Raw genomic sequence first — 23,470 nt, forward strand, 5'->3', positions numbered from 1 at the left:
GGTATTCTCCCAGCTCAGTTGTTCAATTAAAAACAAACAAACAAACAGTTTTTAAATGTCCTCAGCTATCAAAGGGGAAAGGTGAGTAGTAGGAATATGGAAAACTAAACCCTGGGCAGCCTGGCCAAGGACTTGGATTGTGAGCCAATTGCTGGGGTTTAGTAATTGAGGAGCGCAGCCTCTGGGGCACGTGTTCAGTATTAACTAATCATGTTCCTACTATTGGAATTCTTCCGCAGAGGGGCTGCAGCTTATTCTACATTCATGTTTATTTTTAATGAAACTTCCAATGCCCAAATGTTCCACTCAGGGTGGTCTTAAAATTTTAAATAATAACATTTTGAGTGTGTAGTGTGTATCAAACACTGTTCTAATAACTTTACACTATTGTCTTATTCAGTTGTAACAAAAATTGTGTGAGATATGTATTCTTTTAGGAGGAAGCTGGTGCACAGAGAGATTAAGTAGCTTGCCCAGGATCACATATTACTAACTGATAAAGCTGTAATGTGAACAGCCTGATGCCAGATTCTGTGCTTGCAATCACTATACTTATGGCTACCTCAATAGTGGTGAGTGTATTGTGGAAAAGTATTGGAATAAAAATTAAGCAAGTTGGATTCTGATCTCTACACTGCGTATAACAAGGTCTGAATATGTGTAGAATTGAACTGTTCAACCTTTTCTTCCAGGAGACATTGGCCCAAAGTACTGTTTTTATTCAGTTAAACATTTATTGAGCACCTCCAATTAACAGGACACTATAGGCCGGGCGCGGTGGCTCACGCCTGTAATCCCGGCACTTTGGAAGGCTGAGGGGGGTGGATCACCTGAGGTCGGGAGTTTGAGACCAGCCTGACCAACATGGTGAAACCCTGTCTCTACTAAAAATACAAAATTAGCCAGGCATGGTGGCACATGCCTGTAATCCCAGCTACTCGGGAGGCTGAGACAGGACAATCGCTTGAACCTGGGAGGTGAAGGTTACGGTGAGCCAAGATCGCGCTACTGCACTCCAGCCTGGGCAACAAGAGTGAAACTCTGTCTTTAAAAAAAAAAAAAAAAAAAAAAAACAGGACACTATGCTGTGTATTAGGAATTTAAAGATTTAAAGGCCAGTGAGACTCAGTACCATTCCTTTAATGGCTCACAGTCTGGTATGGAGACGGCAAGGGTTTTAAGTGGTGTGGTAGAGGCAGAAGTTATATAAGGTAATCTGGGGGCATAGAAGTGAATCACTTTGTAGGAACTTTGAGAAAGAGTCAGAAAAGACTCTGTAGAATATGAGACATAAGGTGAGACTCGAAGGAATAGAAGCAGGGAGTTGGCCGAAGATGAACCTGAAATGAAAGATGGAAAATAAGTACAGAGACATTTGAATGTGATTTCAGTTAGTGGAATTTATCTTATATGAAATAGGAAGCAATTCTTGGAATTTCAAGCTGTGGAAATAGCACAATTATCCCCAAACTTAAAATCTTTAGAAAGATTATTTTTAGTTTTAAGTATAGAGATAAAGAATAAGAAGGAGCAGCCAGCAAATTATGAGGAAAACAAAAGTGGATTATGACAACCAAGGGAGGAGAGTTTGAGTGAAGAGTTTTTTGACCAGGCATTGTGGCACATGCCTGTAGCCCTAGCTACTTGGTTGGCATAGGTGGGGGAAATCACTTGAGCCCAGGAGTTCAAGAGCAAGCTTGGGTAACATACTTGTGGCTCAGAAGAGGATCTGGCTTTGAGGATAGAGATGAAGGGTAGGGAAAGACTATTGTGGCTAGAGTTGAGCAAGTGGGAAATTGTGAACTGCAGTCCCTGGAAAGGTGCATTTCAGTATCTTGTTTCCTAGAAGCCAGTAGGTCTGAAACTTTTTTCTGAGATTATCCACTGGAAAGTAGATTGGTCCTATGGAGAGTGTATATATCTAGAGTTGCCAAATTTAGAAAGAAAAAAGTACAGAAAACTCAGTTACATTTGAATTTTAGATAAACAATAGATTAAAACAAAGTTTTTAGGGATTTTTTTTTTTCCCGTGGGACATACACTAAAAAAATGGTTCATTGTTTATCTGAAATTTAAATGTAACTGGGCATCCTGTATTGTATCTGGCAACCATATAAGTAGCCTTTGTATGGAAACAGATATTCTGTGGAAGCAGTTCGTTTATAAGGGGTAGAATTTGTGATAAGATGAGGCAGCAAATTGCAGTTTCGTAGGATTTCTCCTTTTGGGAGAATAAAGAGACTTCACTTTAGAGGGTTAGATCATGTGAGTGACTGAACTAATGTGATAAGATCTGATTATGGGAGAGAGAGATTGAGTTATATCTTTAGCTTGGTCAAATATTTGGTAGGAATAAGGACGTGGTGATTTGGGAAAGAAGAAATATAAGTTTAGGACTAATGTCAAGTAGAAAGATAAGAGATTGGAGATCCAGGGGAAAGGAGCAGGATCAGGGGACAGCATAGGTTTAGTGTATGAACCATATTGAAATGGAAAGGTAAATTTGAGTAGAAAGTGACATCAAATAGGTTACTTATATGATCAATTAACATTGGTTGGATGAACATGATGAGGCAAGCAAGTCAGAGGCATGGAGGGTATGAGTTGGGGTTGGATAAAGTATGGGGAGTTGATGAGTTGTAGAGGAAAGTGATCAATGGATTTGAGACTGAGGAGTTTTTTTTTGGAAGGTGTAGATACATTGGAATTCCATTTGAAAGCCTTTGTAATTCTTTTTAGACATCATGCAGTCTTTTTATTTTTCTAAATCATCTTCCAAAGTGATTTACACACTAAAAAGGAAGACTTTAGACCATGCAATAAAGGACAGACAGATGACCTGAAGGATAGGACATAATCAAGATTTAAGTGGAAATTCCTAAGATACTTAAGGAAACAACTGGGGCCAGAGGAGGGCTAAAGAATACTATGGCAGGTTTTGGCCATGTTAGAATTTTTCCTGCCCAAATCTAAGCTGAATGTTTCCAGCAAGGATCTCTGAAGAGGAGAAAGGCCTCTTCTGTGTCTCCATGGCAGGCATATTTGCGATTTTTGGGATCCTGATGCATGCACTGTTGCAGATTTACAGGAGTCAGACCCAGAATCAACTGTTAGTGCCCCCAGTTTGTCCTCATATGCTCCAGCTTGTTTCTGAGAATTCTGGTGATTGTTCCATACCTGTTAATCCAACCAGATTTTAACTTAGTACAGAAAAGGTCTTCAATCCATGTCATCTCCTCTTTTTTTCCTTTTCTTCTTCCTTTTTTTTTTTTTTTTTTCTTTTTGAGATGGAGTCTCACTCTGTTGCCCAGGCTGGAGTGCAGTGGCATGATCTCAGCTCACTGCAACCTCCGCCTCCCACGTTCAAGCAGTTCTCCTGCCTCAGCCTCCCAAGTAGCTGGGATTACAGACACATGCCACCAAGCCCAGCTAATTTTTGTATTTTAGTAGAGTTGGGGTTTCACCATGTTGGCCAGGCTGGTCTCGAACTCTGGACCTCAAGAGATCCGCCTGCCTCAGCCTCCCAAAGTGTTGGGATTACAGGCGTGAGCCACGGCGCCTGGACTTTTTTTTTTTTTTTTTTTTTTTTTTTTTTTGAGATGGAGTCTTGCTCTGTCGCCCAGGCTGGAGTGCAGTGGTGCAACCTCAACTCACTGCAACCTCCACCTCCTGAGTTTGAGCGATTCTTCTGCCTCAGGCTCCCGAGTAGCTGCGACCACAGGCATGTACCACCACGCCTGGCTAATTTTTGTATTTTTAGTAGACAGAGGTTTTCACCATGTTGGTCAAGCTGGTCTTAAACACCCGACCTTAGGTGGTCTGCCCGCCTCGGCCTCTCCAAGTGCTGGGATCACAGGTATGAGCCACCGCGTCCGGCCCATCTCTTCTTAATTTACCTTTTCTCTCATACATTGAATCTATCTGGCTATTCACCATTATTCCTTCTCCTGAATAATGCCTGGTCGCCTTTTTGTGTTTTCTGTCCAGCTCTCCAGCTTATCTGTTTTACAATGCTCTACTTTGTCTTTCCATCTTGACTGTTACAAGTTCATAAGACAATACCTCCCTCCTTGAGCTGGGGTAAGAATGAAATGTAGTAATTAATGCAAAGTGACCATCATAGTGACTCGGCTTTTAATAGGTACTCATTAAAATATTAGTTCTAGGTCTGGCATGGTGGCTCACACCCGTAATCCCAGCACTTTGGGAGGCCAAGGTGGTGGATTGCTTGAGCTCAGGAGTTTGAGACCAACTCAAGACCAGCTTAGGCAATGTGGTGAAACCCTGTCTTCACCTAAAATACAAAAATTAGTCAAATGTAGTGGCACACACTTGTGGTCCCAGCAACTCAGGAGGTTGAGGTGGGAGGATCCCTGAAGTCCTCTGGCAAGTTGAGGCTGCAGTGAGCTGAGATTGTGCCACTACATTTCAGCCTGGGTGACAGAGTAAGACCCTGTCTCAAAAAAAGAAAAAAAGTCTTTAAAGCAGGGGTCCTCAGCCCCTGGGCCACATACAAGTTAGTTGCTTATTCAGAACTGGGCTATACAGTAGGAGGTGAGTGACGGGCAAGCGAGTGAAGCTTCCATCTGTATTTACAGCTGCTCCCCATCACCCGCCTTACCTCTTGAGGTCCACCTCCTGTCAGATCAGCAGCGGCATTAGATTCTCATAGGACCGCGAACCTTGTCGTGAACTGAAGATGAGAGACATCTAGATTACGTGCTCCTCATGGGAATCTAATGTCTGATGATCTGTCACTGTCTCCCATCACCCCCAGATGAGTATTTGAATTACGTCTCTAAGCCTCGCTGTGCTGCACCTTTTATACTCATAGACTCTGTATCTAAGTTAATGAGACATTTTATGTAAATCATGCCCAGTGAATCTAGTCTAGTTGCACAAAGACAAGCTCAGGGCTCCCACTGATCTTACATTATAGTGAGTTCTATAATTATTTAATTAGATATTACAATGTAATAATAATAGAAGTAAAAAGCACAATGAATATAATGTGCTTGAATTATCCCAAAACCGTCCCCCTCCACCGTCTGTGGAAAATTCGTCTTCTACAAAACTGGTCCCTGGTGCCAAAAAGGTTGGGAACTGCTGCTCTAAGGGGCACCATGCTCTCTGTTTCTTTCTGGATCCAAAGTTTTCTAAGCCCTTAGATGCCAAATAAGTGCAAAAAAATTTAAGACTGTTTTCTTTCTGAGTCTTTTTTTTTTTTTTTGTCTTTGTCTCTGTCTCTTGGTTTTATCATATCTTTATTTTTCATTTACATTCAGATTTCTCTTTTTCTATTTCTGTTTCCTAGGATTCCTTTCATTCAATCCATCCTCAACCAGATATACTTGGAGGACTAGCCTTAAGGGGACTAACATAATCTGAGGAAGGTAAACTATAAGAAAGTTTAGGTGAACCTAAAGCATATTCCCTGAATAGACTGAATCTTTCTAAGATTGCCCACAGTGGTAGTGACAGCACCTGAGTGTTTGAGTTACACCTGTAAGCCTCATTGTGCTGTACCTTTTATACTCATCGGCTCTGTATCTTAGTTAGTATGACATTTTCTGTAAATCCTGCCCAGTGAGTCATGTAGACTCAGGTTTCGATTTAGACAAGAAGGTTGTTTTTCAAAAGATTCATTGTCAGCTCAGATGAGCAAGTAAAACCTTGTATAGCCCCTTATAGTCCCTCCTCTTCTGCAGCTGAAGAACAATATCTTTCAGTTAACAGAAAGCATATCGTCAGTTTATCAATCAACAACTGTTTGCTGATGTGTGTAAGATAACGGGAGCCCTCAAAACAAATGGGAGAAACTTTTGCAACTGAAGGAAAAAAGTAGAAAATAAAAATAAAAAGCAGGTAAAACAGTCAAGAAATAACTTCTGGTTCAATGGAATTGTTTTGTAAGACACCGGTGATTCTTCTTTTAGAGAACAATCATGTAGTACCTCAACCTCAAGCTAGCCAAAAATCTAGGTACACATTCATGAACACAATTGGGGCAGTTTTAATTTATTCATTTTGTGAGTAGCAGACTCTCATCAAAGGGCTTCGTATGTGTGGGAAATCATGCCCCCAGATTGCTTTGGAAGAGAGAAGCAGCAGTTCTCAAGACAGATATGACTCTGTATACCCTAAAACAGCAGTCCCCAACCTTTTTGGGGCCAGGGACTGGTTTCATTTAAGACAACTATTCCACAGACTGGTGGGGCAAGGTGGTTTTGGGATGAAACTGTTCCACCTCAGATCATCAGGCATTAGGTTCTCATAAGGAGCACACCACCTAGATCCCTCGCATGAGCAGTTCATAATAGGGTTTGCGTTCCTATGAGAATCTGATCTGACAGGAGGCGTAGCTCAGGTAGTAATGCTCGGTTACCTGCCACTCATCACCTGCTATGGCAGGCCACATATCGTTACTAGTCTGCACCCTGGGGGTTGGGGACCTCTGCCTTAAGAGGAATGTGAGTTAGTTTTTTTGTTGTTGCCAAAACAAATTACCACAACTTAGTGTATTAAACAATGTATTAATAAATGTATTATCTTAAAGTTCTGTAAGTCAGAAGTTTAACCTGGGTTTCACTGTGTTGGCAGCATGTGTCCCTTTCTGGAGAATCTGTTTCCTTGCTCTTTCCAGTTTCTAGGCTTTCTACATTCCTTGGCTTATAACCCTCTTCTTTTGTCTTCAAAACAAGCAATGAAAGATCAGTTCCTTCTCATGTCACTTTGCTCTAATCCTCTGTCATTCAATTGCTCTCTGAAACAGCAGAGAAAGTTTGTTTACTTTTAAGGATTCATGTGATTAAATTAGGCTCACCTGGATAATCCAGGCTACTCTATCTCAGATTCCTAACTTTAATGACATCTGCAAAGTCATTGTTTTCATGCAAAGTAATATATTCACAGGTTCTGAGGATTAAAATATGAATATCTTGGAAGGGGGCATTATTCTGCCTATGCAGAATTTTAATTACACTTTCCCCATTTTCCTATTTTCTTGACTGATTTTTGTCACGATTTGGAAAATTATAAATTTCCCAAGAAATGCCAGGAAGGAATTTCCATGTAGAAACACTGCAATACAGCCTGGAAAGTGCTATGGACAGTTGTATGGACCTCATAGTAAGAAAATCTAACATAGGCTTCAGGCTGGGGAGAGCTTTATAGACAATGGATGTCATAAATAGTTTTCTGAAGAATATGTAATAATTATCCTTGCAAAAGTTAAGGGAAAAGAGGGAGAGAGGATTGGAGTCATTAATTCACAGGACTGTGATTAAACTGAGACATACACATTTCATTTTTAGGGGGAAGTTAAAAATAGTTTAGTATGAGTTCAAGTGTAGGAGGAGAGGGATATAAAATTTGAGAGTTAAGCATGGGACCTGTGTAAGTCTATTCTCATGCTGCTAATAAAGACATACCTGAGACTGGGTAATTTATAAAGGAAAGAGGTTGAATTGACTCACAGTTCAGGATGGCTAGGGAGGCATCAGGAAAGTTAGAATCATGGCAGAAGGGGAAGCAACCATGCCCTTCTTCACATGGTGGCAGCAAGGAGAAGTGTCAAGCAAAAGGAGAAAAAGCCCCTTATAAAACCATCAGATTTAGTGAGAACTCACTATCATGAGAACAACATGAGGTTAACTGACCCCCATGATTAAATTACCTCCCACAGGATCCCTCCTGAGACATGGGGGTGTTATGGGAACTACAGTTCAAGATGAGATTTGGGTGGGGACACAGCCAAACCATAACAGACCCAACATTAAAGCCTAACAAGTTTTGACTTTTAAGACAACATTAGGAATGCTTGAAGGGTTGTAAACAGTGGCACCACAGAAAGAAAATTGTGTTTTTAAGATAACTTCAGAGGCTACAATACAGTGTATACATTAAAATACGATCAACAGATTAAAATGAAATAAACAGGGAAATGGTTTGAGAACCTGCATAGTAATCACAATGAGAAACATTACAGTGACTTCAACTAAGTGGAGCAACAAAAACACTAATATACAGCTACTGTGAGTGCAAGTTAATGCAGTAAATTTGGAAAAGAGTATGGCAGTATCTAGTTGAATATACTTTTCTTACCAGTAATTCTGTAATCATTTGACAGGTTCTTCTTGTCTGCTGCCCAGAAAAGCCAATGCAGTGAGAACAGCAGGTTTTGCAGCAAAGAAAGAGTTTAATAATTGCAGGGCCAGCCAAGTGGAAGGATGAAAGATAATGCTCAAATCCACCTCCCTGAGAATTTGGAGGCCAGAGTTTTTCAAGGATAGTTTGGTAGACAGGGGGTAGGGACTGGGAAATGCTAATTTGTTGGGTAAGGGATGAAATCATAGGGGGTTGGAACTATCTTCTTGCACTGAGTCAGTTCCTGGATCAGGGGTTCATGAGACCCATTGAGCCAGTTTTGTTTTTTGTTTTTGTTTTTGTTTTTGAGACAGAGTCTCGCTCTGTCACCCAGGCTGGAGTACAATGGTGCAATCTCGGCTCACTGCAACCTCCACCTCCTGGGTTCAAGCGATTCTCCTGCCTCGGCCTCCTGAGTAGCTGGGATTACAGGCACACACTACCATGCCTGGCTAATTTTTATATTTTTAGTAGAGATGGGGTTCCCCATGTTGGTCAGGCAGGCGGTATTTTTTTGTTTGCTTGTTTGTTTTTTAATGGGTTACCTGTCCAGGTGACATCAGCTGGTCCCTCAAAATACCGGGTCTAAAAAATACGCCAAACACCAATCTTAGGCTTTACAGTAGTGATATTATCTATAGGAGCAACTGAGGAGGCTACAAATCTTGTGACTTCCAGGTACATTATTCCTGAACCATAATTTTAACCTTATGCCTAATTTGTTAGTTTTACAAAGGTAGTTTCAGTCCCTTAGCAGGGAGGGGTTACTTTTGGGAAGCAGCTGTTATCATCTTTGTTTTAAAATTAAACTATGAATTCCTCCATAGTTAGCTTGGCCTATGCCCAGAAATGAACAAGAACAGTTTGTGAAGTTAGAAGCAAGATAGTCAGCTATGTTAGATTTTTCTCACAGTCATAATTTTTGCAAAGATGGTTTCAATTCCGCCCATTTTTGTATAGAAAATGCATGCTTATGTGTACCAGGATACACATTCAGGAATGTTTAGAGTGGCATCATTTGTAATAACTGAAGGATAGATACAATATAATAGCTATCAATGGCAATATGGTTATACACACTGTGATATGTTCATACATGGAAGTCTGTATTGCAATGAACAATATCAGGCAAGTGGTCATCCAACAACATAGATGGAATTTAAAAACATAATGAAAAGTTGATATAAAAGAAGCCAGACCTAATAATATCCTACATGATTCCATGTGTATAAATATTGAAAACATGTATGTATACATACATACATACAAAAGAGTTTGGAAAAAGAAGACTTGCTGAGTCTTCTGGCCTTCATCTTTCTCCCATGCTGGATGCTCCCTGCCCTCAAACGTTGAACTTCAAGTTCTTCAGTTTTTGGACTCTTGGATTTACACCAGTGGTTTGTCAGGGGCTCTTGAGCCTTTGGCCACAGACTAAAGGCTCCACTGTCGGCTTCCCTGCTTTTGAGGTTTTGGCACTTGGACTGGCTTCCCTGCTCTTCAGCTTGCAGACGGCCTATTGTGGGACTTCAACTTCCGACTGTGTGAGTCAATACTTCTTAATGAACTCCCCTTCATATACACATCTATCCTGTTAGTTCTGTCCATCTAGAGAACCCTGACTAATACAGATCTAGGTGTACATACAAACAGATTTTGTGTACATACATACATGCATACATACATACACATATACAGTGTACACACACCCCTACACATGCATGTGTGCACACATACATGTACACTGGCATGCAGGAATACACATGTCCATACATACATGTGCACGTGCACACACACGCCTACACACATGCATGCAAATACACACACAAATATGTGTGCAAATACATGCATGTACACACACATAAATAACATGTGTGTGCTTAGATGCACGTACACACATGCACACACACGTGCACATACATACGTCCATACACACAATGCACGTATACATATGTACATACATGTAGGCACACATGACCACAATGCATACATGTACGCATATGTATATGTGCATACACATGCACACAATCGTACATGTGTATACACACCTGTGTGCACACATGTATACATGTTTAAACACATACATGCAAACATGCATGTGCACATTTATATATACACGAATACCTACACACAAACATGCAAAAATTCTGTGCACACATACATGGACACACATGCATGCATGCACACACACACATGCATGTGTGCCCGCAGACATGCATATGCAGACACACGTATACACACATGCATACACGCAGATGCACGTGCACATGGGTGCACACACGTGTACATACACATATGTGTAGATGCACGTGCACACATGTGCACACACATGTAAAATGCACATATGTGTTTACATGTACATACGAGCATTATGCATGTGTAGATACATGTCTACAAGCATGATACATGCACATACATGCACACACATGTATAGTGCACATATGCATGCACGTGTACATACATTTAGACATACATGCAGATGCATATGTACATGCATGTATACATGCGCATATACATCTACACATGCACGGACCCACACATGCATGTACCCCTGCATACTGTGCATACAATACATGTATACAGATACATGTGTGCATACACGTGTACACACATGCATGCATACACACATGCATTTGTAGATACATGTATACATGTGTGTACACACAGACATACACATATGCATCCACACATACACATATACACATGAGGTGGCACATTCAGCTTTCAGGAGGACAATCAGGGACTCTGTCACCCTGACAACTTTAGCCTCGCCTTCTTCTAGTCATCTTGCCGGAACACCTGTGCCCATGTTTTCCTAACACTGTCATCAGAGTACTTTTACCATCAAGGCATCTGGGGGTTAGGAGAGCTTTTTGCACAGAAGGCTACTTGGCTTCGTTGGAAAACTGATGATACATGAGGACTGGGGTGGTCAATCCCTCACAGGTTTCTTCATATGAAAAATGAGGACTGTGGGATTCTCTGGCTGGATCTCAGCACCTAGAGGTGGATCTGGGCAATAGGAGCTGCTCAGCAAGAATTAGCTACTGCTTTGGTTGCCTTCTCCCTGTGGAAAACTGGCCTCTTACATTGAATTTGTCTCATAGGCACTCATGAGGGGCTTGACTGTATCAATATCTGATGACGGATTTTAGTGCAGTTCTGTTGTCGTGCTGATTTGCTCATTTGGTAGATAGCATCCAGCTTCTTGTGAACATTATAATGAAATAAAATAGATTATGAAGGAAAAGAATACAGATACATACTAAGGTATTATTTTCCAGACAAAATGGATTTGGATAAAAGAATCTAGTTAAGAATTTGTGCATGATTCTTTTAAAATTCCTTTGAGTCCTTTTTTTTTTTTTGGCCTGTTTTTCAAGTCTCCGATTTTTGTCACCCTTCTCACATCAATCAGGTCAGAGAGATAGCCAATGGTCAGAAGGAATCTTCCAGCAATGACCATAGCACTTTCTCCTGCCTGCAGATACATCTTTTTATTCAGCCATTATGGGAAGTAGCAGCACCATCCAGTTCTCAGAGAGCAAGCTCTGGAATAACTGAGCTAACCCCAGTTGCTAATCTAAGATAATCCCAGTTACCCCAGTGGATTTACAGATTGAGGTTAAAACCTAGCAGGGTTCTCTTCCTGGAAAGGACAGCCTTCCCTCTAAGGTTTCACATAGACCCTGGGTGAAGAAAGGGCCCTAAATGGCTTGAAAAATTGAATGCTCTTTGGGCAAAGCAGGAAGCCCTGCTATGGAGGAGCATCATTTGAACATAAATCAGGTTATCAGTACAAACAGAGTGTTCAGGAGGTCAAGATGCTTAAGCAGAGAGCCTGACCAGAATGTCCGTGGTGGAGAGAAACAATCTTGTTGGGAGAAAGATGACAATAATGGGAGACTTAGAATAAAGGCTGAAAATGATTCAAAGAAACTGCAAAAAGAATAAGGCATAAATCCTTTACTATATTCTGTGGTGCAAATCTCACCTTACTATGTGATTGTATTCTATTCCTCCACAATCTTTATTTTATTTTGATGTTCAAAGAGACTTGTGGTGCCAATTAAATGAACAACACAGCTAGTGACAACAGAAATGCACTAAGAAAAAGTCCCTCATCAGCTCTTGAAAGCAGGTTCCTTAAAGGCTAACAATATTCCACATACAAGGACTTTTTCAGCACCAAACATTAGAAATGGAAATGAATGTTTATTATTCTTTATGTAAGTTGGTTGATATGACTTTTCAGCTTCCCTCAGTATCATTATCCAAATTTTGTAGATAACACTAAAGCTCAGAGGAGTTAAACAATTTTCCTCAAATCAAATAGCTTTAAATGGGAAAACCAGATATGAAAAGCAGATTTCTTTCTAAATTAAAAAAATAAAAAATAAAAAACCCATGAACTCTTGCTTTACCTTAGCACATAGTCTCGCCATCTGTTTTCTCCACACCAGGTCATTCATGTAACATTTACTCACATAACGAACACAAATAAATGAGTGGATTCATTCATCAGATGTTAATTCAGAATCTCTTTTGTGTCTACAACACTAGGCTCAAGCCTTCCAAGTGTCTTTGTCTCCTCTCCCTCAAATCTCCCCACCCAACGTCTTGACAAATCCTGTAGATCCCTCCTGCACAAAGTCTCCAGAATTATTTTCTTCCTTTTCACTCACCTCTGTTGTCATCCATGCTACGGTGTTTAAGGAGGATGTATTCTGCGCCATGAAATGTGATGGGCACTGGCGATGCAGAAAGACTCCTGCTATCCACCTCAGGAGCTGACACAATAAATGAGGGTAAATATCTTTAATATCTTTGTGACTTTAATATCTTTGTGACTTCTTTCCCCTTAAATCTATTCCTGTTTTCTTAGTTCAAGCTCTGACATTCAAAACTAAACACCTTTCTCTAACATGTTGCTTTAATTATTTAAGCCTTTTGCCTGGGATTTTTTCAATTTCTCTTAAGTTTTCATAAAACTTTCCCACTCTCCCAACATATCTCTAAGTGACCAGACTTTTCAATCACTGCTTCCCTCAATGTGTATTTGACACACACACACACACACACACACACACACACACTCCACTTAAATTGAACAGGTTTATTTATTCACACAGGAATTCCTATAAACAGCCCGGTTTTCTCCAACGTATGTCTACTCCTTCTCTGCATAGCTCAATTTTGATTCTTACACTCTGATATTTTACATATTCTTACACTCTGATATGATCTTGTCTCTTATTCTTTATGGCTCTGCTCTGTAATTTTGTTGTTGTTGTTCTGACATATAGTTGGACGTGTAACGTGTACATGACACACCTTACCAAGGAGGCAACCCATATCTCAGATGTAAGTGAAAGAAGCACTCTTCTGGGGTTTCCTAGGGGAGTGGTCAGCACACTGGCCTCATTCCTGAAAGGGCCTAGTTATGAAAACAACAGGAGCTTTTTGCCTTCCAGAAATCTATACCATCTCACAACCCCCGACAGTCTCAGCTACAAGGAACAAGTGATAATGCCATCCCACCTTTATAACCACACACACAACACACACACTCATACAAAATCATTTAATTATTTTAAATTATTTAATCATTTTTTAACAATCAGTGACACTTTAGCTGGGCAGGTCTAGGCAGGTCCTCCTTTGCTGGGACATGCCTTTTTCTGTCCTGGAATACCCTAAACTTGATATTGTAGTAGCACGAGTTTTCCCTTTGTGACTTTATCCTTCTTCCCTTTTCTCCTCCTTCTTTGCAGAGAATAAGTAGACACTGCACTGTTGCCCAGATCAATGAAAAGATCTGCTCTTAGTAGAGCCCTGCTTTTGCGCTGAAGTCCCTGAAATCACCTGTGTTCCAGGCCACCCACTAAGGATAAATAAAGCTCCCCTGATGTGGGGGGGAATTAGCTCAAGTGGTAGAGCGCTTGCTTAGCATGCAAGAGGTAGTGGGATCGATGCCCACATTCTCCAAGCTTTATTATTTAGGTCTCCAAACCCGAGTCAGTGTCTGAGGGCAGGATACTGCTTTAGTTCAAGACATAGGAGCAGCAACAATACAGGACTGGTGACGGCTCCCTCCTGGTATTCAGTACAGTGTAGATCTACCGTGTAATTAATTTTCTGTTTCTTTGAGGAGCTGTGAAACCAAGGGACATATACAATTGCTCTTTTCTCCCTGTTTCTGCCTGCATCTTGAATGTGAGACAATTGTGAAAAGTGCCGCTTGGGTACATACAGCCCCGGCTTTCTGGTCAGGGGACTGAAACCAGGATGTGTCAGGTAACTAGAATGTGCCTGGACAGATACTGTAGAAAGCAAACCCATAAAGTTGTTCATGAGCTTGTGGAAGCACCTGCCAGCTGTGAAAAAGTGGCTCTAATCCCAAACAACTTACCAAAAAAGAGCCTGAGAGCTGAACTGAGCAATGACACACTTCCCAGTCCTCACTGACCATTGCGCTGCACACACTCCAGAGATCTCTGAACAGTAGTGTCAAGGCTTTGTAAACAGAGTTATCTTTGAAACAGCAACACAGGGAAGGCTGGTTGGTACTTGGAACTTGAACACAAGGCTATTGTGTGCCTGCAAAAACAAAAATGGCAATATTATCCTTAAGATTTCAACAGGACACAGTGTCTCATCACATAATCCAAAGAAGTCCAGGTTACAACCCCAAAATATTCAGCATATGAAAAAACAGGGAGATCTTAATTCACATGGCAAAGGGAATCCTTGACAATACTGAGAGGACACAGGTGTTAAATCATCTGACACATATATTAAGCAGTTATTTTAACAATGCTCCTAGAATTATGGGATAGCATTCGTGAAGTGAATGGAAAGTCTCAGCAAATATTTGGAATATATAAACACCAATTTTAACTGAAGAATTAAAAAAATGTATTAAACAAAACTCTTAGGGGAAATAAAAAGCTTAATTGGATGATCTCAATAACAGAATGCAGAAGACTAAGGAAAAAGTCAGTGAACTTAAAAACGGAACAAGAATACCTACACAATCTGAACTATAGAGAGAAAGGAGGATTTTATTTGTCCCTGAACAGAGGCTCAGGGAAAAATTAAAAATAACAAATCCAATATTCACATTATTGTAATTGGAAAGAAGAGGACAAAGAGGTCTTTGTGGGATAAAACTTTGAAGAATTAATGGCTGAAAATGTATCAAATTTGTCAAAAGATATAAACCAGATTTTTAAAGTTCAGTAAATGTCAAGCACGATAAACCCAAAGAAACCCATAGCAAGACATACCATAAACTGCTGAAAACTAAGAAAATACAAAACAATTTTGAAAGCAGCCAAAGGGAAATGAAAGAGAAAATACCGTATGAATGAGTGTAGATTTCTCATCAGGAACCACAGGGGCCAGAAAAAATGTCATAACATTCAGTAAGTACCAAAAGAAAAAGACATATCAACCCAGAATGCTATGTGGAGCAAAAGTATCTTCCAGGCATAAAGGCAAATAAATGCATTATCATTGGAAGGTAAATAAATACATTCTCAATCCTAGCAAGACTGCTGGAAAAGAATTAGCAAAGATTTGAGATAAGAAAAGTGATACCAGAAGGAAACTTAGAACATCATCAATGAAGGAACAAAAGCAGAAATAGAAAATGTCTGCATAGACCTAACAGACTGTTATTCTTCCCTTGAGATCATTAAGGTATGTTTGATGATTGAAAACAAAAATTGTAAATTTCTCTGTTGCAGTTGTCATTGTATCTAGATGTACTACATACATAAGATAAAAGGGTAAGTGTAATGGATCTAACTCTTAGTGAAGTTTCTATATTCAATTTGAACGGTGAAAAATTGATTCTAAGTATATTGTAAAAGGTTATATATGTATATGGTAAACCCTAGACCACTTACTAACAAGACTTAAATAAACCAAAACAAGGTAGAAAGAGGAACATAGATGAGTTAAAACAAAGGGAAAAAAGGTTAATAAATTATTAAATAATGCACCTATCTAAAAACTTATCTGTAATAACATTACATGTAAATAATCTAAATCCATTAATTAAAAACTAGAGATCATCAGAATGTGTTAAAAATAAATATGCTCACTAAAGAAAGCCACCTGCAATACACTTATATATAAGAATCAAAGTCATATAGCAGATTGAAAGAAAAGAGTGGGAAAAGATACCTCATGCAACCATTAATCAAAGACTGCTGTGGTGTATATATACATAAAATCAGACAAAGTAGATTTGAAAGCAGAGAAACGTTTCAGGAATAATGAGGGCTGCTAAATAATTATGATTGTCAATTTTCCAGGGGGATACTGTCCCAAATGTATATGAGAACACAGAGCTTCAAAACTCATAAACAAATTTGGATACACAAGGTAAAAACAGAAAAATCTAATTATAGTTGCAGACACTAACACTCCTCTCTCAGTAATTGGTAGACTTAGAGAAAACAAATCAGCAGACATATTGGAGAATTGAACCACACCATCCAGTAATGGACCTATCAACTTTATAACGCAAAATAAAAATTTAGGTAGAAGGCAAAGACAAAGATTAAAAGAAAAGTAAGATCATGTTATAACCAGGAAATTAAGAGTAGTCCAGCATATAGAAGAGTGCTATTATTGAAATAGTTTGAAAGAGTTACTTAGTTATTTTGAGACTTTTTTTGAAGGAGTTATTTAGCTGGAAATGACAGAAAGGCTGAAAATGGTGAATCTGGAGGTGGATCTTCCCTCATCCATATTTATGTTGTCTTCTTTTGAGGTCTAGGGTGTCTATACTTTCTCTAAATTACCTGATCCTACTACAGTGTCTGGCACAGAGCATCTCCCCAGTGAATATGTACCAAATGAGTGGATAGTAATTGATAGATTTAAAAGAGCTGTGCAAGAATAATGTTAATTATTTGACAAATCATCAAATGTGGTGTTTGAAGGAAGACAATGAGTCAAAGTTGACTTGAAAGGTATGCCCAAGGCCAGACTTATTTCTGTAATCCCAGCACTTTGGGAGGTCAAGATGGGCAGATCCCTTCACACCAGGAGTTTGAGACCAGCTTGCACAACACAGTGAAACCGCTTCTCTACACAAAATAAAAAATTAGTCAGGTGTGGTGGTATGCATATGTAGTTCCAGCTACTCAGGAGGCTGAGGTGGGAGGATCAATGAAACCTGGGAGACCGAAGTTGCAGTGAACAGAGATCGCACTGGTGCCTGGACAGCAAAGTGAGACCCTGTCATAAAATAAAATAAAATAAAATAAAATAAAATAAAATAAAATAAAATAAAATAAAATAAAGTAGTTAAACCCAGGCCGGGAGGGGTAGCTCAAACCTGTAATCACAGCACTTTGGGAGGCTGAGGTGGGTGGATGACCTGAGGTCAGGAATTTGAGACCAGCCTGGCCAACATGGTGAAACTCCGTCTCTCCTAAAAATACAAAAATTAGCCGGGCATGGTTGCAGGCACCTGTAGTCCCAGATACACGGGAGGCTGAGACAGGAGAATGACTTGAACTCAGGAGGCAGAGGTTGCAGTGAGCCAAGATCTCACCAGTGCACTGCAGCCTGGGCGACAGAGTGACATTGTCTAAAACAAAAAAACCCAAAAAAACAAAAGAAAAACTTTAGCCCAAAAAGTAAGTAAAGAGGAGGTTTGGAATTAGATATGTGGTGTACGAATGAATGGGCTAAAGTGCAAAAGAACGGGCAGAATAACTGAGCTAGTACAGAGGTAAAAAAATCACATTTAAAATGTAAAAATATCTGCTTCTCAATTCGGGCTTTCCCACATAGCAGCTTTGGTGCCTTAGAAAAAATACTTAACTTATCTAAGCATCTATTATTTCTAAAAAGTGCATAAGTACAGACTAAGACATAGTTTTTTTGGCAAAATTCAGTCAGACTACATCAAGTCAACTCCCCTCCTAGTATAATTCATGGCACAAAAAATTGGGGAAAAAACAGGGAGGATATGATCATAAGTTCAGCTTGTGTTTTCTGTTGAGTGAATGTCTCTAGTCATATAGATGCAAGTGGAGACACACAGTAAGAGTAGTATGAACGGGAGACACCTTGGAAGGTTATTTCTTCATTCATTCAGTTGGTCACTCAATGAACTATCATGAATTGAGCACTACCTCTGTTTCTTATCAACAAAGGAGACTACGGAAAGGAAGAGTGACTAAGATCTCTGAAGAAGGGAAAAGCTAGATCACTGGGCCACAAGAGGGAAAAAAGTAGCAAGAGGTACAATTGTTTCTGGTCCCTCAAGTCACAAGGTCCTATCATTGTGAAATATACTGGAAACAGGTGGACTCCACCTGTCCTGAGTGGGGAAGTCTTCCAGTGCAGCATTGGTTGATAAGGAGTGATTTCCAAGTAGCATTGATTGTGTTCTTTAAAAGCTGGGAATTGATAAAGCAGCAGTGTGTGGGAAATGAGATGTGATAATCTGGATGTCAGCTCTTGGGAACAGTTGCTCTCTTAGAGCAGGAGACCGCCTGTCAATCTCATATTCTGAAGGTCCTGAGTTTGAACGTCAGACAAGGTAGAGCTTTTGCCACTATTTCCTTTAAGGGAAACAAAATAGGTGTGATAAATAATGGAACACAAATGCTATGAGATAATGATTTCAAGACAGACCAAATATTAGCTTAAAATTTAAAAGTGAGATTTCTTTCTTTCTTTCTCTCTTTCTTTCTCTCTTTCTTTCTCTCTCTTTTCTTTCTTTCTTTCTTTCTTTCTTTCTTTCTTTCTTTCTTTCTTTCTTCTTTTCTTTTTCTTTCCTTCCTTCCTTCCTTCCTTCCTTCCTTCCTTCCTTCCTTCCTTCCTTCCTTCCTTCCTTTTTCTCTCTTTCATTTTTTCCTTCTTTTGGCTTCTCAGTGCTTTGAGTACAAGGGATGGTGAAGATAAATAAATTACACAAGAAACTACAAGCTGTGTCATATGTCTACCTCTCTAGCTGAAAGGGGAAGCAGGGGAAAGTTCTCTTCCTTCCTTCCTTCTCTTCCTTCTCTGAAGGTCATCCAACCACAATTATGGGGTGGGGTGAATGAACTCTTTTATTCTTTTAATCATCCGACAAATATTTCTCAAGCATATACCTTGTTAAGAGACTGTTTTGGGTACATCAATTCACAGTGAATAAAACGCAGGTATTCTCACCTTTGTGGTACTACCTCATAGTTGGAAGGAGAGGGGAGAAACAGACAGGAAACAAATAAGAAAAATAAGTAAGAAGTCATGTGATGATATCTACTGGGAGAGAATCATTAGGCAGTAAAGGACTCAGCAGTGTGGAGGTGACACATTCAGTTTTCAGGAGAGGAATCGGGGAAGTTGTCATTTTGAAGCTATCATTTAACTTCCCTTTCTTCCAATCTTCTTTCTTTACATGGGAAATAAAGACTGTGGGATTCTTTGGGTGGATCACAGCACCTAGAGATGGATCTGAGCAATAGGAACTGCTCAGTAAGCATTAGCTACTGCTTTGGTTGCTTTCCTCCTGTGGACTGCTGGACTCTGGGATTGAGCTTGCATCAGCGGTGTTCAGTAGGAGCTTGCTTAGTGGATTTACAGGTTGAGGTTAGAACCCACCAGGATTCTCTTCCTGGAAAGAACAGGCTTCCCTCTAAGGTTTCATATAGACCCTGGGTGAGGAAAGAGCCCTAAATGGCTTGAAAAATTGAATGTTCCCTGGGCAAAGCAAGACGCCCTCCTATGGAAAGGCATGATTTGGGCATATATCAGGGTCTCAGTACAAAGATGAGTGCTCAGGAGGTCAAGATGGTTAAGCAGAGAATCTGACCAGAATGTTCATAGTACAAAGCAATAATCTTGTTGGGAGAAGGATTACCACAATTGGGGAATTACAATATAGGGTAAATGAGATTCAAAAATAATACAACAAGAATCAGGCACAAGTCCTTTACTGCTACATTCTTTTGTACAAATCTAATTTGCCTAGAAAATAATACCTTGCTATGCATCCCTATTGTGTTTCTCCACCGTCTATTTTGCTTTTTAAACTTTATTTCATTTTTATCATCACAGAAGCTTGTTGCTACAAAATAAATGAGCAAATCAGCCAATGGCAACAAAACTGCACTGATATCTCTCCTTAGACCTTGAGAGCCTTTTCCTTAAAGGTGAACAATACTGCATGTTCAAGGACTTTTTCAGCACTATGTGCTAGAAATTATACTGACTGTTTATTAATTTTTATGTAAGTTGGTCGATATAGTTTCCCAGCTTACCCAAGTATTATTACCCCAGTGTTATAGATGACACTGAAGCTCAGAGGAGTTAAACCATTTTCCTCAGATCACATAACTTTAAAGAGGGAAACCAGATATCAGAAGCAGATTTCTTTCTCAGTGAAAAAGTCATAAGCTCTTGCTTTCACTTAGCACGTAGTCTCATCATCTGTTTTCTTCACACCAGCTCACTCATGTAACATTCATTCATTTACCAAATATAGATAAATGAGTGGATTTGTTCTTGCATTTATCAGATACTAATTCAAAATCTCTTCTGTGTCTGCCACACTGGGCTCAAGACTTCCCAATGCCTTTGTCTCCTCTCCCTCAAATCTCTCCACCCAGTGTCTTGACAAATACAGTAGATCTTTCTCGCATAACCTCTCCAGAATCTTTTTCTTCTGTTATCCATGCTACAGTGTTTATGGAGGACGTTTTCTTCTCCTATGAAGTGTGATGGGGGCTGAAGCTGCAGAAAGACTCATGCTGTTCACCTCAGGAGCTGACACAGTAAATGTGGATACACCTCAAACCTCTAATATCTTTATGATTTCTTTCCCAGTTACCCCAGTGGATTTACATATTGAGATTAGAACCCAGCAGGATTACCTTCCTGGAAAGAATAGACTTCCCTCTAAGGTTTCACATAGATACTGGGTGAGGAAAGAGCCCTAAATGGCTCGAAAAATTGAATGCTCTTTGGGCAAAGCAGGAAGCCCTGCTCTGGAGGAGCACCATTTTAACATAAGTCAGGGTCTCAGTACAAACAGAGTGCTCAGGAGGTCAAGATGGTTAACCAGAGAGCCTGACCAGAGTATCTGTGGTGGAGAGAAACAATCTTGTTGGGAGAAGGATGAAAATAATTGGGGACTTAGAATAAAGGCTAAAAATGATTCCAAGAGATTGCAAAAAGAATCAGGCACAAATCCTTTACTATATTCTGTGGTGCAAATCTCACCTTACTATGTGTTTGTATTCTATTCCTCCAAATCTTTATTTTATTTTATTTTTATGTTCACATAGACGTGTTGGTGCCAACTAAATGAGCACAATAGCCAGTGACAACAGACTGCACTAAAATAGTCCCCCATCAGCTCTTGAGAGCAGATTCCTCAAAGGTGAACAATATTCCACATACAAGGACTTTTTCGGCACCAAGCATTAGAAATAGAAGTGAATGTTTATTTTATATATATATATATATATTTTTTTATTTATTATTATTAAACTTCAAGTTGTAGGGTACATGTGCACAACATGCAGGTTTGCTACATATGTATACTTGTGCCATGTTGGTGTGCTGCACCCATCAACTCGTCATTTACATCAGGTATAACTCCCAATGCAATCCCTCACCCCTCCCCCCTCCCCATGATAGGCCCCGGTGTGTGATGTATTATATTTTATATAAGTTGGTTTATATGACTTTTCAGCTTCCCTCAGTAGCATTATACGAATTTTTTAGATGACACTAAAGCTCAGAGGAGTTAAACCATTTTCCTCAAATCACATAGCTTTAAATAGGAAAACCAGATATGAAAAGCAGATTTCTTTCTAAATTAAAACAAACAAACAAACAAACAAAAACAATGAGCTCTTGCTTTACTCTGGCACATAGTCTCACCATCTGTTTTCTCCACACCAGGGCATTCCTGTCACATTCATTCACATAACAAATACAAATGAATGAGTGGATTCATTCATCAAATATTAACTGAGAAGCTCTTTTGTGTCTACAACACTAGGCTCAAGACTTTCCAGTGTCTTCGTCTCCTCTGCCTCAAATCTCTCCACCCAGTGTCTTGACAAATACTGTAGATCCTTCCTGCATATCGCCAGAATCATTGTCTTCCTTTTCACTCACCTCTGTTGTTATCCATGCTATGGTGTTTAAGGAGGATGTATTCTGCGCCATGAAGTGTGATGGGCACTGGTGCTGCGGAAAGACTCCTGCTATCCACCTCAGGGGCTGACACAATAAATGTGGGTAAACCTCAATCCTTTAATATCTTTATGACTTCTTTCCCTTTAAATCCAATTCCTGTTTTCTTAGTTCAAGCTCTGACATTCAAAACTAAACACCTTTCTCTAACATGTTGCTTTAATTATTTAAGTCTTTTGCCTAGGATTTTTCAATTTCTCTTAAGTTTTCATGAAACTCTCCCAACATATCTCTAAGTGACCAGGCTTTTCAATCACTGCTTCCCTCAATGTGTATTTGACACACACACGCACACACACGCACACACACACTCCACTTAAATTGAACAGGTTTATTTGTTCACACAGGAATTCCTACAAACAGCCCGGCTTTCTCCAACTCCTTCTCTGCATAGCTCAATTTTGATTCTTACACTCTGATATTTTACATATTCTTACACTCTGATATGATCTTGTCTCTTATTCTTTATGGCTCTGCTCTGTAATTTTGTTGTTCCTCTGACATATAGTTGGACACGTAACTTGTACATGACACCCCTTAGCAAGGAGGCAACCCATATCTCAGATGTAAGTGAAAGAAGCACTCTCTTGGGGTTTCCTAGGGGAGTGGTCAGCCTGCTGGCCTCATTCCTGAAAGGGCCTAGCTATGAAAACATCAGGAGCTTTTGCCTTTCAGAAATCTGTACCATCTCACAACCCCCAGACAGTCTCAGCTACAAGGAACAAGTGATAATGCCATACCACTGTTATAAACACTCACACACACACACAATACACATACACACACAAAATCATTTAGTTATTTTTTAAAATCTGTGACACTTTAGCTGGGCAGGTCTAGGCAGGTCCTCCTTTGCTGGGACATGCCTCTTTCTGTCCTGGAATACCCTAAACTTGACATTTTGGCAGCACAAGTTTTCCCTTTGTGACTTTATCCTTCTTCGCTTTTCTCCTCCTTCTTTGCAGAGAATGAGTAGACACTGCACTGTTGCCCAGATCAATGAAAAGATCTGCTCTTAGTAGAGCCCTGCTTTTGCGCTGAAGTCCCTGAAATCACCTGTGTTCCAGGCCACCCACTAAGGATAAATAAAGCTCCCCTGATGTGG

The 23,470-nt window shown here is 39.9% G+C and overlaps 1 non-coding gene across 1 annotated transcript; it reads left to right on the forward strand.

The window, feature by feature from the left end:
- Window positions 1-14,057: 14,057 nt before the first annotated feature.
- Window positions 14,058-14,130, forward strand: TRNAA-AGC (transfer RNA alanine (anticodon AGC)). Its single transcript has one exon. It is a non-coding gene; the product is annotated as a tRNA-Ala (tRNA).
- The last annotated feature ends 9,340 nt before the right edge of the window (window positions 14,131-23,470 follow it).

This window comes from Chlorocebus sabaeus, chromosome 17 (assembly GCF_047675955.1).
Source record: "Chlorocebus sabaeus isolate Y175 chromosome 17, mChlSab1.0.hap1, whole genome shotgun sequence".
Lineage (NCBI taxonomy): Eukaryota > Metazoa > Chordata > Mammalia > Primates > Cercopithecidae > Chlorocebus > Chlorocebus sabaeus.